The sequence below is a fragment of the Canis lupus genome, chromosome 21, assembly GCF_011100685.1.
Source record: "Canis lupus familiaris isolate Mischka breed German Shepherd chromosome 21, alternate assembly UU_Cfam_GSD_1.0, whole genome shotgun sequence".
Lineage (NCBI taxonomy): Eukaryota > Metazoa > Chordata > Mammalia > Carnivora > Canidae > Canis > Canis lupus.
Window position 1 is genome coordinate 10,988,377 of NC_049242.1, and position 19,564 is coordinate 11,007,940.

The window sequence follows — 19,564 nt, forward strand, 5'->3', positions numbered from 1 at the left end:
GGTCAATTTTGTTATTTGTTTTTGTTAAGAATTTCTTCACAGGTGTTGTCATGTACTACTTTTTTAAAGACATCAGAGGAACATGTTGTCTGCTTTTTGTTCTATTAGTTTTTTAAAATGAACAGTAGTTTGAGGTGATGTCAGACTATTATGTCTATTATATAGTTCTCTGACAAACTTTTACCTCATACTTTTATCATTCATTAATAATAGTTTCCTATATCCATTATTTTGGTAAAGATTATAAGAATAGTGAATTTTGTAATTCTATTTGCACTTATTAACTGTAATTCTTTTGTAAAGAATAACTCTTCCTCAGCAGTTATTTGGTTACTCTGAAATACATCCTATACAAGATAGTAGGGTAAATGCTTGATTCTTGTCCTTTATCAATTTTTACAATAATGATTTAGTGCCTTAACAATCTATAAACTATATATTTGTTTCACTATTATAATGACTTCTAGAATTTTATGCATTTGATTCTTCTTGGTTTATGTATTGTGCTTCCTTTGGAGGTAAAAACTGATTCATATTTATAACTACACTTCAATTAAAAAATTGATGCATCTTTGTCCCAATATTTAGTTAATTAGTAGACATTATGATATGTTGTCTAATGATTATTATCATTATGTTTACATGTATTTATGTGTAGGGTTGAAGGAAAAAATATGTAGCTGTATACAAAATACATACATATTTTGTACTGAGTCTCTACAGTTTTAGACTCATTAATTTATTCAATAAATATTCAGTATACACCATGTCCAAGAACCTATAGTAGATACTTGGGGGGAGCAAAGTTGCATAAATAACAGGCTTCAACTGTGTTTAATGCTCTAGAGTCACTGAATTTTTATCCAAGTTCTACCAGTTATTAGTCTTAGGCCCCAAGGTCATAGTCTTAGACCCCATGGCTTCAGTGGGTTCAGCCCCATCACATAGGTTGCTTTTGAGTTTTAAATAACATGATACATATTAAACACTCAATCCAAGTTCTGACATGTATTAATACTCAGTAAATGATAAATGTTACTATTAAAAACCACAAATTGGGTGCTTATGGTGTTCATCACTATAGGGTTCTCATTACTTCTGGGACTTTTCAGTGTTAAGAGCTAGGGAATAATTATTTTATTAGATATAATTAGATATAATTATCATATTATATATTGGCCCCTTCTTCTCTAACCAGTATCCTCATTTGCCTTTTTCCTCTAATTAAAACCTTATTCTCTAAGACACTCCGCTTCTGCCATTGCAACAAGATGCCTTGCTTTCCTTAGGATTCTGAATTTAGTACATGCCCTTTCCCCTACTAAGAATGCTTCTCTCGATTCACTTGCATAATCTAGTCACACTGTAAAGATTCAGCTCACATGACAAGCCTTTGCTTCCTATAGGACTCTTCCAAGGATGGGTGGGGAGACTTTCTTCTATTCTCTCATTGTAACCTTGATTCACCTTTGTCATTGCACTCACAGAATACCTTGTAATGGTCTATCAATTTATATCATGTTCCTTTCAGACCATGAATCCTTTGAAGGCAAAAATGTGGTTTCATGTCAAGTACCTGGTACTTTACATATATCATTATTAAAGAGAGAAGGGGTGGATTGATAAATGGAGAGATCTATTTCTTCTTTTACTGTTCTTATTTTGTGAAACGTATTTTAAAATTCTAAAATATTTCAAACATACAGAATAAGATAAATAATAAAGTGAGCACCAGTATCCAGTATACTGTGTTAATAAATCATTAACACTTTAAGCTAATGGATGAACTTTTAAGATCACATCATACCATCCTGGGCATAGGAAAGGCAGATTTTGAGAAGTATGGGAAGAAATATGAATGAGATTAACCCTCATTTTGAATGCAGTGTCAGGCACTAAGTCAGGAGAGCAGAACCCAGCAATATACTCATTATACACTGAAGAGGGTGAGAAGGCCCACTGTAAAGAGAGACTGACAGGGAGAGTTACGGACACATTTATCAGCATCCTGATAGAGGCCTACATGATAGACAAGAAAGGACTAGCATTTACCTAGGATTTTTCAATGGTCATTTTCATGCAACATTATTTACTGAATATCTACTTTGGACTAGGCTTTCTTTCTTTCTTTCTTTCTTTCTTTCTTTCTTTCTTTCTTTCTTTTCTTTCTTCTTCTTTCTTTCTTTCTTTCTTTCTTTCTTTCTTTCTTTCTTTCTTTCTTTCTTTCTTTCTTTCTTTCTTTCTTTCTTTTTCATGAGAGACATAAAGAGAGAGGCAGAGGCATAGGAAGAGGGAGAAGCAGGCTCCCTGCAGGAGCCCAGTGCAGGACTCGATCACAGAACTCCAGGATCACAACCTGAGTGAAAAGCAGATGCTCATCCGCTGAGCTACCCAGGTGTCTCTGGGCTAGGCTTTCTATATATAATTTTTTTTTTAATATTTAATCTTCACTTTTCACAACGATGGTGCCAAAAGCAAAGAAGGAAGCCCCTGGCCCTCCCAAAGCCATCACCACAGCCAAAGCAAAGGCTTTGAAGGTCAAGAAAGTGGTGCCAAAGCTGTCCAGAGCCACCAAGAAAAAAAGAAAAAAGAAAAAAAAGATCTGCATGTCACCTACCTTCCCATGACCGAAGACACTGCATCTCCAAAGGCAGCCTAGATATCCTGGAAAGGGCACCCCCAAGAGACACAAGTTTGACCATTATTCCATCATCAAGATCCCACCTGACCACAGAATAAGCCATGAAGAAAATAGAAGACAACAACACACTTGTGTTCATTGTGGCTGTCAAGGCCAACAAACACCAGATCAAACTGGCTGTGAAGAAGCTCTATGACATTGATATGGCCAAGATCAACATTCTGATCAGCCCCTAAGGAACAAAAAAAAGCATATGTTTGATTTGTGTCTGATTGTGATGTTTTAGATGTTGTCAGCAAAAGTGGTGGGATCATCTAAACTGTCCAGTTGGCTAAATTAAATATAATTTTTTTTCACCCACCCAATTTAATCCTTATCACAAGCCTGCAAAAATACATATTATAACCCTTTCTACTTAAGAAAATTATGGTTAGCCCTTAAGGTGAAACTACTAGTGAATCTCAGAGGCTATATTTATCTGTATAATTCCAAATCTCACAGATATTGTGTTTTATTATCTTCTATGTCAAAAAAAAATTAAAAAAAAAAAATTAAAAAAAATAAAAAAAAATTAAAAAAAAAATTTACTTGCTGATTGCCCTTCATTATATTAATCCTGCTTTTATTTTCATCTTAACTTCATACTTTGCTTGTATCATATTCTCATAGCTATTGTGAGGATCATCCTTGGGTACTTGACGATATCCTTGATAAGCTTCTAGAGTAGAGATGAGTTGTAGTCATCCTCTGCTCCATTTGAAGGTGCTCTTTTGTGATAGATTGCCTTAATCATAGACTAAATCTCCCATCAAAACTGTTTCTCATAAAACCACTGGGTGTTAGGTAAATCATGGTCACCACAATGCCAAATGACTCCTATTTTCTTTTCAGTTGAACTGTCTATAAATTGTGCTAAAGGCATAGGGTTTTAATCTTTGTGTGTCCATTTCCTGATTGTGCAAAATTGTACATGCAAAGCTAGTTCAGCTATTGCTTAATGCATATTTCACTTTCAAGTAAATCTTTATTGAAAATTATCTAAATATCATTTACAAAGAGCAAAATCTGCATTATAAGAACAGAAGGTATAATTTAAGACACATTAGGAAAATGGGTTAGTACAAAAACACAATTGCAGGGTGGCCACAGAAAGACAGCACAATCTCTGGTGCCATTAAAGAAGACCTAGTAGATGAACCAAAATGTAGAACTAAAATGCACAGCATTTTTGCAAGTGAAAAGAAACTGGTTTTCTTTTCAATAAATGGTAAATAAATGGTGCAGATCCTCAGAAAAAGTATATTGTCTTTCAGTATTTATTAAGCATAAATAATGACACAAACCTACTGGTTTAGTAATTCTCTCATATAAACTCATATTTTCTTTTTGTAGGTGAGTACATGCATTTGTAAAACATTAAGCATATATGTTTAAGTCACAGAAATTACTGTCTTCACAGAACATGGGGTGTTTTTGAACATGCAGCACCCCAAACATTACTAGCTTCCCTAAAGGTTCTGCAGTTAAGGGGCTGGAAATCACCAAAAAGCCAATGTCATCCAATGGTTAGGGTGTGCTTTTAAGACCAAGGATGGCTCTAGGAGGACATTGAAGCTTAAAGCAAAATGAGGGTTCACACGAGCAATTCCTGAGTGTTTTATCAGTAAAGATAAATCTTATTATCAAAAAGCATCTCATAAAAGTCCAAAAACAACATAAATAAATTACATTCATTATAATAAGAAATACATAGAACTCTTAGAAGAAAAGCTTTGGGAAAAAAGCCTACAATAAATGGGCCTACAGTAAAGTCTGGTAAACAATTGGTCAACTCTGGATAGGAAGAGTAATTCTGGTAAGGTGGAAAGCATTGGATCACAGATTAGTTCACATTAGCTCTGGAAGTGCCTATAAAATGGAAGTTATAAAATGGACGAGATAATGCCTGCATGGTGTACTGCCAAAGGTTGTTGGAATGATGCTGCTTTTTCATAGCTTTAGATAACAAAATACATCCACAAACTCAGTCTCCTTATCTCTTAAAGTTTAAACTATTTCATCCAGGTTCAGAGCCCCCCTCCCAACCCAGAATTTCTAATTGGCCATTTGAATTCCATTGCCTTTTCCTGAGTTCCTCCTATTGTTCTTGAGTACCCAATGATCCCTGTGATGAACAGAGTTAAAAGTGTAATTCCCATAATTATTCTTATCCTCACTACATTAACATAATTAGCATGTCTCTTATGGTGAAGAGAAAAAAAGAATTAACCTAGTGATTATGCTTCAAGTGGTATATTCCCAAATGGATACACCACAGTAATGTTCCATGCAAGACAATGGTTGAAAAAAATGTTTACTTAAATAATCTATAGAATGCTTCCCTTCCCAACTCACTTTTCTCCAAATGGCTACATAGATTTTTAAATTAAGTATGGATTTATGACAATACTTACCCAAACTCAACTTTTGTGCTCTCTCCAGAGCTCAGTCAGTTCTGCATATCCTTTGAAGCAAATTTCATATGGCATGTAGCCTGAGTCTGTTGACTGTTCCCAAGAATAATTTGCCTTGAAACATTCCTTTTAATCATCTTAAGCTCTGATTTCTGGACAAATTCACATTTATTATAGCAGACATGTATTTATATCACTCATTTTGGAGCACTGTGCTCAGAAGAATAAAGGTCAGTGTCCTCTTAAGGAGTCAGAATAATATGCATCCCTTCTCTCATCTAATTAATCAACATTTATTGAGTGGTTATATTTTGCTGAGCACTGTATGTGACAACAGAAAATAACAGTGACAAATAAACCATGATGCTCTGAAGTAGTTCATGATCTGGCAAGGGATTCAGAGAAATCAAGAGACAATTACAGAACAGTTTGTTAAGTGCACATTGTTAATAAGATTGAATGCAATATTTGTCAGGGTCCTGGCAGAAAACAGCTGACACACTCAAGCTGGCTTTTTGAGGAGGGTTTAATAAAGGACCTATTTACAATTTGGGGAGAAGAGTTAAAGAAAATGAACAAGGGATAATGCAATATGCTGGACATGAAAGGCAAGGGGAGGGACAATTGCTGGAACACAGAGATCACTGTATTGACTGAGCCAGCTGACAGGAGCTGTGGCCTTATAGAAGGATGCAGGCAACCTCTGGCTACAAAGCAAAAAAGGACTTGGGGACTAAATACCTTGACCCCTGACTTCACTTTCCTTCTGCCCTCTGATCTTTGTATCTGTGCATCTCTGTGAGTGAAATCAAGCTCAAAACAGAGGGGCGAGAAGTCCATCAATGCAGTTCTCATTGTCAGCCTCTTGTGTCCCAAAATGAGGTAGAGAGGTAAAGAATGGACCTGGGAGGCCAAAGGAATGCTATCCAGCCTAAATCCTATTCTGTGCCTTTCATATAATGTCATTCATCTTTACAGCAAACTTGAATAAAATGATTGTTCTTATCTTGCCAATAAAGAAAATGAAGTTCAGAGAGTTTGAACAACTTACCCAAAGGCATGTACCTAAGAAGTGATGGATCCAGAGTCTGAACACAGCAGTGTAGTTATGATACTTCTGTTCTTCTCACCACATCTCTCTATGTTGGGATTTACGTGTGTACAGGGAATTAGGCGAACATGATGGAGACTTGTATTCCATCTCATATCTCACTATCTCATCTGTGAAGGGGCCTGGGGAGACAAGATTGTCAGGCAGCCTCCTAGGGGGATATGATGCTTGGATTGACCTTTGAAGGAAGAATGGTATAAACAAACAAATGAAGAGGAAGAAAATATAACCCAGATAAGGGAGCAGCAAAATACAGAGATGACAAGATGCATTTAGGACTTCAAGTAATTGATTATGGTTGAAAAACAGAATTAATGAGAAGATGTGATTTCTATACTAGGCAGTGTGAAAAACTGACATGATATAAGGATGAGTTAAAGACTAAGTACCATACGCTTCATGGTGTAGAGATATCAGGGCTCGTGAACAAACGGATAGGATTATTTTAGGTGAAAATAAGAGAAAAAGAGATACAGCAAAGTCATGACAAAGAAAACATGCTTCCTCATTATTGCACCCCAGTTACTTCACCACTGGTCCTCAATTCATCACCATCAAGGACTAGGCCAACATTCTGTAGCTTTGTCATTATAAAATATGTAATCCTTATTATGAACACAGTATAACGATTTTATGCTATTCCAGTGGCTGTCAGTCTAGGCCAATGATAAATATTGCATATGTGAAAAAGAGTCAATCAATAATGCCCAGTCTATAAGGGAATTAGTAAGACTTTTTGCCTGAAAGTTCTGTGATAGCACATTTGCCATAGCTTGGTCCCCTCACCACTTAGACAGAAACTCTATTATTTTTGCAAACATCTTCCTTTTATCCAGTGGCCAGTAATATAGCCTTTTATCTAGAGTCAGTCATGATACATAGCAAAATCAAGCAAGCAAACAAAAATAGGCTTTAAAACAAGGGAGTCCAGGGTGCCTGGGTACTTCAGTGATTGAGCACCTGTCTTTGGCTTAGGTCATGATCCCAGGGCCCTGGGATTGAGTTCTGCATCGGGCTCCCCTCAGGGATCCTGCTTCTCCCTCTGCTATGTCTCTGACTTTCTCTCTTTCTCTGTGTCTCTCATGAATAAATAAATAAAATCTTAAAAAAAAGAGAGTCCATCATTCAAGACCAAAGTTGCTTTAAAAAAAAAAAAATACCAGCCATTGACCTCATTTAGAGCTTCAATTTATTTTGTTTTATTTTTGTTTATGTATGTATGTAAAATAGGGATAATAAAATTAGTTAACGGGATTATTGTAACAATTAAATTAGATATCTGTAAAACAAGAGGTTTCTATCCAGCCCTTCAAAAATTCCACACACTCTTCCCTTTATGTTTTACACAATCTTTCCTGGAGGACATGCCAGGTGAAAGGTAAAGTTCAAAAAGTGGAACTCATATAGTTTGAAGTTGTTCCTTGTATTATGCAGTCCTAAAAAAAGTTCGATGATGAATATGAAAGAATTACACAGAATTTTAGATGATCAATTTCTCTTCCACACTTTATCTCAATTTATTAACAATTAAGCTTAGTAACAAATATATCTCTGTGCTACTAAGATTCTAATATTTCTATTTTATATGTTTGAGGATCAGACAGTCTAAGGGATTAAGAAACTTTTTCCTGATCTTCTGAGTACTTTATAGTTGTAACTAAATTCCCAGGCATAGAATACCTCATTCTTTCTGATCACTTACTTCTCAAAGAACTGATATTTGTAAAGCTCTTTGAAAATGGCTGTTGTACACAAAGGCATATTTATATCATATCATCAGAAGCTCTGAAACACAGAGAAAACATATGCTTTATGCCATAGAAAAACAACTCTGATGCAGCCTGGCCTTATGTTACAATGAAAGAAGCTGGAGATGAGGCGAATGTCTCACATCCAGTTCATTTCGCAAAGTAGTTCTGGGGAAGGAGGAACTCTGAAAAAATCTACTAATGTTCCCCAGGAGAAGGAACTTCTACCTGCACCATGTTATACACAATTTCAAATCAATTGTGTCTTCCCAATAGCCTGACTACAAAACCAACCTGTTTCCCTTCTTTTATAAACTAAGAATATACAGAGCATTGACAGCTTTCAGATAGAGTTTCATGCCAATTATATGACTCAGTTCAATTCATTGAGGAATAATGATTAAATGTAAAGCCCAAAGGAGGTCATACTCTACAAAGGGTGAGCTAAAGACATCAGGTCTTTGTTGGAAAGACAGAAGAAAGGGAAGATTTTCTTTAATCTGACAGCCTAGACCCTACCTCAGTCAGCCTACCTGTCTACAATGCTAATTCATGGTTTAGAATCTTTTCAGCCAAGAGTTGTTAGCGGACTTTCCCCAGTGAGAATGGGGAAAATTAACAAGACAGGATACAACAAATGTTGGAGAAGATGTGGAGAAAGGGGAACCCTCTTGCACTGTTGGTGGGAATGTGAACTGGTGCAGCCACTCTGGAAAACTGTGTGGAGGTTCCTCAAAGAGTTAAAAATAGATCTGCCCTAAGACCTAAAAATTGCACTGCCGGAGATTTACCCCAAAGATTCAGATGCAGTGAAGCGCCGGGACACCAGCACCCCGATGTTTCTAGCAGCAATGTCCACAATAGCCAAACTGTGGAAGGAGCCTCGGTGTCCATCGAAAGATGAGTGGATAAAGAAGATGTGGTCTATGTATATAATGGAATATTTCTCAGCCATTAGAAACGATGAATACTCACTATTTGCTTCGACATGGAGGCACCTGGAGGGTATTAATGCTGAGTGAAATAAGTCAATCGGAAAAAGACAAACATTATATGGTCTCATTCATTTTGGGGAATATAAAAATTAGTGAAAGGGAATAAAGGGGAAAGGAGAGAAAATGAGTGAAAATATCAGAGAGGAAAAAAGAAATATCAGAGAGGGTGACAAAATAGGAGAGACACCTAACTCTGGGAAATGAACAAGGGGTAGTAGAAGGGGAGGTGGGCGGGGGGCTGGGGTGACTGGGTGATGGGCACTGAGGAGGGCACTTGGCGGGATGAGCACTGGGCATTATGCTATATGTTGGCAAATTGAACTCCAATTTAAAAAATTTAATAAATAAATAAATAAATAGCATACCAAAAATAATTTAAAAATAAAAAAATAATAAAATATATAAATAAATCCTTTTAGGGACGCCTGGATGGCTTAGTGGTTTAGCATCTGCCTTCAGTTCCGGTCTTGATCCCAGGGTCCTACCATTGAGTCCCGCATTGGGCTTCCCTGCAACCAGCCTGCTTCTCCGTCTGCCTGTGTCTCTGCCTCTCTCTCTCTCCGTGTCTCTCATGAATAAATAAATAAATAAATCTTTTAAAAAATACATATTTTTAAAAAGTTTAAATTCTTAAATGAAATGTATGCTTTTAGGGGAAAATACAATTAACAAAACTGACTTTATAAGAAATAGTAAATCTATATAAACCCTGAAACTATTAAAGAAACTTGATCAGTAATAAAACATCTATGTATTTGCAAAAGGCAACATTCCCAGGTGGTTTACAGTTCTGTCTTTTCAAAACATCTGGGAATACATATTCCCATATTCATCCCTTGCAGATAATAAAAACGGGATACAGTGCTCTAACTTGATGAGTCCCATTCACCCTATTCAAAACCAAACACAGATAATCTGAGAAAGTAAAACAATAGGGGAATATCACTTGTGGATACAATGGCAAAAATCTCAATCTGCAAACAAAATTTGCAAAGTGGAGTACCTGGGTGGCTCAGTGGTTGAGCATCTGCCTTTAGCTCAGGTCATGATCCTGGGGTCTTAGGATCAGTCCCCCATCGGGCTCCTCTCAGGGAGCCTGCTTCTCCCTCTGCCTATGTCTTTGCCTCTCTCATGAATAAATAAATAAGATCTTTTAAAAAATTAGCAAAGTAATTATGACCAACTAGGATTCATCTTAGCCATAATTCAAAATTATAAATTCGGGACGCCTGGGTGGCTCAGTGGTTGAGGATTGGCCTTTGGCTCAGGGCATGATCCTGGGTCCAGGGATTGAGTCCCACATCAGGCTCCCTGAGAGAAGCCTACTTCTCCCTCTGTCTGTCTCTGCCTCTCTCTCTGTGTGCCTCTCATGAATAAATAAATACAATCTTTTAAAAAGAATAATAAATAAATAAATAAAATTATAAATTCATTAATAGATTTGGTTAGAGCATACTTAGTTTACATCCTGCTAAGATTAAATAAGTAAGTGATAAAGAGGAATCTTAAATGAATAAACTCACAACGACATGGCTGAAAGGAGACAGAAACATGCCTTGGAAGATGAGACGTGAAGAGTGGATGGTCAAGGCAACTGCCTGACCAAGTCGGACCAAGCTGAATCCTAAACCAGAGAGCAGAAATCCACAAAACCATGCAGTGTGTACTGCAGAAATTCTGGAATTCTCAGTAACTGGCAACACAGTTTATCTCTGGAAGCGCACAAGGAGGGAAAAAGGAAAACAGTATGATTAATCGAAAGTCTTTTGAAGAAGTGGTCTAATTCGAAGTGCTCTAAGACGTTTCTGAGAGAATGTCTTCTCTGGGCTCTGCTGCCCTGCCTGCAGAGAAGAGCAGACCACTCTCTGAGAAGAGTCCCTGCAGTCTCTGCATTAAGGGATGAAGCCCATGGTTGAAGGTGGGAGTACCGCATTGGAAATGGAGGGACTGGGAAAGAGCCCATCTACATATGGAAAAATGAGACCCCAAATATCAAGTCTCATCTCCAACTTGGTTCCTAGATTTCTAGCAGCTGTTTTGGTGGTTTTCTTTTGGGAAGGAGATTGGAAGTTTTCTTTGAGAAATCTGACCAGTCCTAGAAAATAACCTGTGTTTCCAAATGAAGTATCTTCTTCAGACCTCCCTACGTTTAAACCTATAGTCTACAAGCTGCCACCACCTCCCCCCACCGATGTTTTCTAATAAGCTTTTTAATTATTCAAGTTGAAGTATGCGCCCAAATCACATAATACCTGAATAAATCTCTAGTGTGAAACAGACAAAAGCAAGGAGGGAACAGTAACCATGATCTTGATAGAAACAATATTTTGTTTTCCAGTAACTCTTAATTTCTAAAGCTTTCTCCATCAAAATGTAGATAGGTATCCCTTAAACTTCAGACAGGGGGTTTTTACAGAGAAGAGCGAGGCCAGCTTCCTTTTTATTTCTTTACAGATAACTCATTTTATCTGTTAGGATTCATTCAAGGTTCTTTTGGTCTTTATAGGAAGAAACAGAATTTTGCAAAGAGTTTGTAGGAGAGAGAAAATGAGAAACATCATTAAACATTTACTAAGAAGGTTTTTTGAGAAATTTTTGGTTAAAAAAAGTGGTTATGAAGTCTTGCAAAGTAATTCCCTTTTGTTGCCTCTTTAAAGTACTTAAAGATATATATATATTGTTTTTCTGAAATTTTGACATCAGTCTTCAGGTTGCTTGAAGGATTGCCAAGTCTCTAAAACCATCCACAAAGTGACCCAGTTATATTTGCGTAACAAGCAAGTAAATACCAGCAGTTCCTTGCATGTCCTTGAACTGCTATATCTTTATGGATGTTTTCCTATTTGGAGATGTGGAGCATGGAATAGTAATCTTGCCCATTACACATGGCATCCCTGAAAAGACAGCAGAGGTGGTGGCTCATTTTCCTGTTGACAAAAACCTGGATCTCTCAGTAGAATTCTAAATCAATACTTAACTTCTTTCATATGGATAGGACTCTTCTACTTGAAGAGATGATTCAAGAACAAGACATTTACTGATGTCTGTTTGTGTGAGTATTGACTTATTTTAATCTGTTCTATCAGTTATAATTAGTGGAAATTCTTAGCTCTTAAACTGTCAGTGTCCATTTAAATGATGGTGTGAATTTTTGTCTTTATCCGTGTCCTTATAAGTATTTTGGTGGTAGGTTTAAGAGGCTGTGTCTGAAGTTTGCTAGCCAAGTACCACTTTCAATGAGAAATCTAAATTGTCACTTAACAGAATTGGCAGGTCCAAATAAAACCTTCCTGTATGCTTCCTTACAAGAACTCTCTAACTCTCCAGTGGGGAAAAATGATTTGAGGTATTTGTCCATATAACATATTTATTTTTTCTCTGTTATGTTCTAGCCTCTGTGTCTGGCCCTGGGGAAATAATTATTAGTATGATATTACTTCACTTCCTAAAGGGATAACAATCTAATGTAAATATAGTCATGAAATATATAAATCTGGAGCCCTAACAATGGCAAGCACAGAGTAGCCTCACTTACACCAACCTACGATTGCTTAAAAGGAATAACCAGGGTCAAACATGGATAGATGGTTTTGGGTAAGACAAAATGCTCTCACATACATTGTTTTTTTGAGTTTTATATGAATGTGTTTTCTAATTCATCTTTAATAGCTTTATTGAGATACAACTCACATACTATATAATTCACCTAAAGTGTACTCTATTGGTTTTTAATATATTTACAAATATGTGCAAGCATCATCACAGTTAATTTTAGAACATTTTTGTCATGTCCAAAAGAAATCCCTTACCATTTAGCTATTATTCTCCGTTGTCTCTCCTCTACTCTCAGCCTTACACAATCATTAATATACATTCTGTCTCTGTAGATTTTCCTATTCTGTACCTCGAAATAAGTGGAGTTATATAGTCGCTTTCTTATGACTGGGTTTTTTCACTTAGCATAATGTTTTCACTAAACATAGAGTTACCCAACAATGTCACTCCCAGGTATATAGAAGGAGAAATGAAAACATATGATGTTCACACAAAATCATGTATGGGAGCATTTACAACAGCATTAATAATAGCCAAAAAGTAGGGAAAAAATGTCCAGCAACAAATGAATGCATAAATAAAATGTGGTATATCCCTATATTGCAATACTATTCAGCCATAAGAAGGAATGGTGTATTGATACATGGATACATGTCTTAAGCTTATTTACCTGTGTTCTGAGACAGTGAGAATGAGAGTTGTAAAACACGTTAGGATTACAATGACCACCAACTCCTGTTGATCTGAATTGCATTGTCAAAAGGGCATACTAAATTAAGTGCCTGGATCCAATTCCTATGTGTGTGTTTAGAGGGGCTTCACCACCTCACTGGTGTCCAAGAATTTAGCTCAATTCTGAGACTATCTGCCTGGAAATACCATCAGATTCTACAAATTGACTGCAAGACTGCCACTGTGCCCCAGTTACCCCCATGTCACTTCAGATGTCAGTAGCAAACCCAAGCTGTTACCTGGCTTCTGACTGGCTGGTTACAAATTAGAGGCTTCAAAGATCCCTTCCGACCTGGGATGCCAATTTCTGATTTTCTATAAATCAGAAATTCCTAAAAACTCCTTCTCAGTTCAATTAATTTGCTAGAGCTGTTCCTAGAACTCAGAGAAACATTATACTTACTAGATCACCAGTTTATTATGGAAGGATAAAACTTAAGGATAGCCAGATGGAAGAGAGGCACTGGGCAAGGTGTGGGGAAAAGGCACAGAGCTTCCATGCCCTCTCCAGGCATGCCACTCTCCCTAAAAATCCATATGTTCACCAACCCAGTAGCTCTCTGAAACTTATCCTTTTGGGTTTTTATGGAGGCTTCATTACGTAAGCATAATTGATTTAGTCATTGGCCACTGAAGAAGGATCGCACCTTCAACCTCTCTCCTTCTCCTTGGAGGTCAGGAATTAGGACTGAAATTTCTGACCCTGTAATCACATGGTTAGTTCCTCTGGTGACCAGCCCTCGTCTCTAGGTCCATAAAGTCACCTTATTACCATAATATAAAAGACAACCTTAAATTCTCATCACTTCAGAAATACCGGGGGTTTTAGGATCTGTGAGCCGGGAACCATAGAAAACCAAATATATATTTCTTATAAATCACAATATCACACAGATTCTCCCTCATTCTTTCAAAATCTTCCTGCGAGTCCCTCAGATCAGAGGCCCATCTGAAAAAATATAAGGCTGTGGAACTGGCTTTGATTCAGATTATTTTATCATTCAAAATTTTCCAGGTTGAAGATAAATTAAAAAAAGAAAAGAAACAAACAACTCTAGAGTATAGCAACTTTCCCTAAAAAGAGGAAACAAAGTCTCTTCATTTAAACTTGTTGAGCACCAATCCTTCCCACCCTCATACCATGAGAGGTACTACAGGGATTGTTGGGGGAGGTCGTCTAGAAGACATGCCTGCCAGTTGATCTGCAGCAGGACTTCACCTCACCTCCGTCTGCAGCACTTGGAAGGGGTGCTCTGCTCACAGTTCCAACAGCCAGAGCCATTTGAGAAATGCAGCCTTGAGAGGGTAATGTGTTTTTGAGACTCCAGACAGTACACATGACTCAACTTCATCAAGGTGTCTATATAAACTTTTAAGGCTCTGGTACTCAGATGCAATGATCTACTCATCTGTGACTGCTGAAAGGTGCCTCATAAATTTCCTTGCTTACAACACCTGCTTCCTACTAATCTGGAGTGGTCTGTCTCTTCTGTCTCTCCTTGTTCTCTGTGTGTAGGGGTCAGTTGTGAACCAACAGGGATGTAATACAGAGAATAAACAGTGTCCTGCAGGCAACAAATTCTTCCTCCTTGACTAGTTGTCTGTTACAAGTGTTTTAAGCTTTTCAAAATTTAGATTCCACTGTATCTCTCTCCATGAACCAGGACAGATTGTCACTACTAGGGCAGGCCAGGTGGCTCAGTGGTTTAGTGTAGCCTTCAGCCCAGGGCCTGATCCTGGAGTTCCGGAATCGAGTCCCATGTCGGGCTCCCTGCATGGAGCCTGCTTCTCCCTCTGCCTGTGTCTCTGCCTCTCTCTCTCTCTCTCTCTCTCTCTCTCTTTCTCTCTCTGTCTGTCTCTCATGAATAAATAAATAAAATCTTTAAAAAAAAAAAAGATTGTCACTACTATGACACTGTGTTGCTATGCCCCTCTGTTTTTTTTTTTACTTTTTTTTAATTAAATTTATTTTTTATTGGTGTTCAATTTGCCAACATATGGAATAACACCCAGTGCTCATCCCATCAAATGCCCCCCTCAGTGCCCGTCACCCAGTCACCCCCACCCCCTGCCCACCTCCCCTTCTACCCCCTCCCCCCAGTTCGTTTCCCAGAGTTAGGAGTCTTTCATGTTCTGTCTCCCTTTCTGATATTTCCCACTTATTTTTTCTCCTTTCCCCTTTATTTATATTCCCCAAATGAATGAGAACACATAATGTTTGTCCTTCTCCGATTGACTTACTTCACTCAGCATAATACCCTCCAGTTCCATCCACGTCGAAGCAAATGGTGGGTATTTGTATTTCTAATGGCTGAGCAATATTCCACTGTATACATAGACCACAGCTTCTTTATCCATTCATCTTTCGATGGACACCGAGGCTCCTTCCACAGTTTGGCGATTGTGGACATTGCTGCTAGAAACATCGGGGTGCAGGTGTCCCGGCGTTTCATTGCATCTGTATCTTTGGGGTAAATCCCCAGCAGTGCAATTGCTGGGTCGTAGTGCCCCTCTGTTTTTGTCTTTCTGTGTCTCTCTCAGAAAAATGTTTATGCCTATTCAGGCTAAAAGAATTTTCTTAAGTCATGGTGTCCATTTTCAAGAGCCAAGTGACTCTTGGCTCATTTCCTATTCACCCAAATCTCAGTTTTGTGTACCTTTCATTCGGTATAAACACCCTATATTTTGAAGTATAGATTTTTTTGGGGGGACCAGTATAAATATTATATAGGGGTGCTTGAGTGGTTCATTCGGTTGGCGACCAATTCTTGGTTTTGGCTCAGGTCACGATCTCCGGGTTGTGGGACTGAGCCCCCGTTGAGCCCTGTGTTGGGCCCTCCCTCTTTGCTCAGTGTGGAGTCTGCTTGGGATTCTCTTTCTCCTTCTCCCTTTCCCCCTTCTCTCTCTCTCTCTCTCCCTCCCCCCTGCCCTCTTTCAGTAAATAAATAAAAATTTGAAAATAATAAAATAAAAGCTTGGGGAGGCAAGAAACATACTGAAGAGGTACTTGATGAGAAAGGGAATAAAAGCCTCTTTTCAAACTAATAGAAAAAAAACATACTTTAGTTCAGTGATATAATAACATTTATATCTGAATGCAGACTTATCTGCAGGAGAATCACATGCTACTATAAACTTTTAGGCTTCATTTTCAAAATTTCTCATTCAGAAGATTCAGGGAGAAATCAGGAAACTTATTTTTGAAAAGTTTCCCAGATGACTTTCATAGCAGTATGAAATTGGATTTGATTTGTCTCATCAGTATTTTATAGTTTGGGGCACACAAATTTCACATATTTCTTGCACATATTCTGTTACGTTTATCTGTAAAGATTTTATTTATTTTGATAGAATTATAAATGGTACCATTTAATTAATTTCATTTTTCAAATTGTATAAATATTCAATTAATATTTTTGTGCATCCTTGGGATTTTCTTTATACTCAATAATGTAATTTGTGTGGGGAAAAGCAGGGTTTTTTAGAGGGGGAAGGGGCAGAGGGAGAGGGAAAGAGAGAATCTTAGGTTGGCTCCACACCCAGCTGCTGTGCTGGAGGCAGAGCTCCACCTCACAACTCTTAAGATCATGACCTGGGCTGAAATCAAGAGTTGGAAGCTTAACTGACTGAGCCACACAGGCGCCCCAAGAAAAAAAGTAGTTTTATGCTTTCCTTTCTAATCTATATTTTTATCTCTTTCACCTGTTGTACTGAACTGACTAGCAAATGCAGTACAATCTTGATGATTGTGAAAATAGATGTCATTCCCCTGTTTCTGATCTTAGGGGAAAATAAAATATGATTTTACCTGTAGGATTTTTGTAAATATGCTTTATTCGTTTGTGGAAGTTTCCTTTTATCCCTAGGTGTTCGACAATTTTTTGCGGGGTGGGAAGTGGTGGTCAGGAACGGATGTTGAATATTGTCAAAATTTATTTTCATCTCTTGAGATGATCATATAATTTTTCCTCTTAAATCAGTGTGTATGGTGAATTATGTTTGATTTTTGAAATTTGAATAATTTCTAGGTTAAACTATTTCTAGGATAAACTCCACTTGATCATGGCACATTTTACATTTTATATATATATGTATTTGATATAGTTCTATTTTCCCAGGAATTTTTGCATCCCTGTAATCTAAATATAATAGTAGAGCTTGCAGGTTAAATGTTTTAGAATGAGGTGAAGATTGAGTTCTGAACCAAATTCTGGCCCAGAATGTGGGATATGATTCATTCTAAGTCATTGCTGTTCACTTTAATAATATTAATATTATTATAATTAATATTAATACATTAATAATATTAATAAAAATTCCTCGCATTATCAATTTACACTTTGAAATCCTTCATAAGCACTATTTCATAAGATAAATTTATGGAGGAATATTACTGTTTCATTTTTCAGACATAGCAACTGAAATTTGAGAAGATGAAGTGACTTAAGTTTTCGCAGTTTATGAAATTTCATCGATAAGTAGGGCACTACACCTTAACATAGCAATTATTTTGGGATATAACATTTTAAACTCAAATCAGTATTCTTAACATTCCCCTACCTTCTTACAAACACTTTGGCTATAACCTTAGCTAGATATTTTGGCATAAATGATTTATTTTTATGCTCCTGGCTACCCTACTCTGTGTTCCTCTTTTTCCCGATGCATATTTAATCCTGAGACCCTAGATATTTAGGATCTGCATGATCTATTTACTAAATCCTCCTCACATACACCAACACATCTTAACTATCACAACTACTAGAACTTTCATTTATGGCATCTTTTTTTTTTTTTTTTTACTTCATGACATCTCAAAGAAATATATTTCCCTAAACCCAAACCACTACTGAGTATCATATACATCATCAGTAGCACCATTGGTGTATATACAACTAGGAGAGAAATTTATTTTTACAAGTTATGGAATAATGCCTTCTATTACCACATTCATTATAATTCTAATAGTAGAAATGTTAAAATATGAAAAAGGCTGCTTCGGTTTTCTGTTGCTATGTAATGATCCACTCCCAAATATAGTGGCTTAATATAAAAATTCACTGGTAGTTCTCATGGTTCTGTGGGTGGGCTGGGCTCAACCGAGCCATCCTTTCTTGGGTTTTCCTCAAATAACTACATTCAAATGAGAGTTTTGACTACAATAATTTAAGGTATCACTGGGATGGATGTCCCAGATGGCTCATTCACATGGGTGGCAGTTAATGTTGACTGTTGGATAAAAGCTTAGCTGGACCTGTTGAATAGACTGCCCACACATAACCTCTCCACATGGTCGGTGCTTTTCACAACATAGAAACCAGGTTCAAAGAGGGAGTGTTCTGAAGTGCGTCCCAGAGAAACAAAGTAGGTTCCGCCAATCTAATTAAGGGCCAGGCCTGTAACTAGAATACCATTATTTTGCTTATAATCAGTTGGTTAAAAAAGTCACAGGGCAACTCTGATTCCAGAGAATAAAGAAATGGGCTTTCTATCTTGTAGGAGGATTAGCAAGTGCAAATATATTACAAATATAAATATACCTCTGTGAGTTCAAGAAAAAAATTGAGAATATGCATCCAGCTTGTTAACTATATTTGCTCCTGGGTATAGAGGATTGAAAGGGGTGACTTTAACTTCTTTATTGAGATAAAATTTAAATGTTGGAATCATAGCATCACTTTATAATATGATTTCCAAATACATTTTAGAGTATTAAAGAAGTATGTTCTGAATTAATGTTGGCAGTTGCCTTCCCCCAAGTTTTCCATGATTCCCCAAGAGATAGAAGTGAATACTACTTTGAAACCATAGTTTATCTGAATATTCCACAATTCTCTGCTTTTCTAAAAAATTGCTTTAGAAAAACTTTGCCATATTTTTAGCCCTCTCTGTTCCATAAGATCAACCCCTCAAAGAAGTAAAATTTAGTAACTTAATTCTTCAAAGCCCAGTGCCCACATTTTTGGTAAAGGGGTAAGTCTTGGGAAGGTAAGAGAAGACAATTGGAGAAGTTAGGACCAGAAAACTGTGCTCTTCATCCTTTGTATTATATAAGTTGCCATAATGATGGGAAGATGAAGGAATGAGAGGGTTCTGATGGTATTATTTAGCTATTTTTACATATCAACTCTTTGTGAAATCTTTTCTTTCTCAGGCTTCATTTAAGCAAGGCCATGTATCACAAGAAGATCCTAAAGGCCAATGGCTTCCATTTATTTCTATATGTTTTTTTTCCACCCCAGGATGTACCTCCTCCCCTCAAAAAGACTATAACTACTAAAAAGAGAAGGGATGGAGTACTTATAATGAAAATATAACTGATTCCCAGT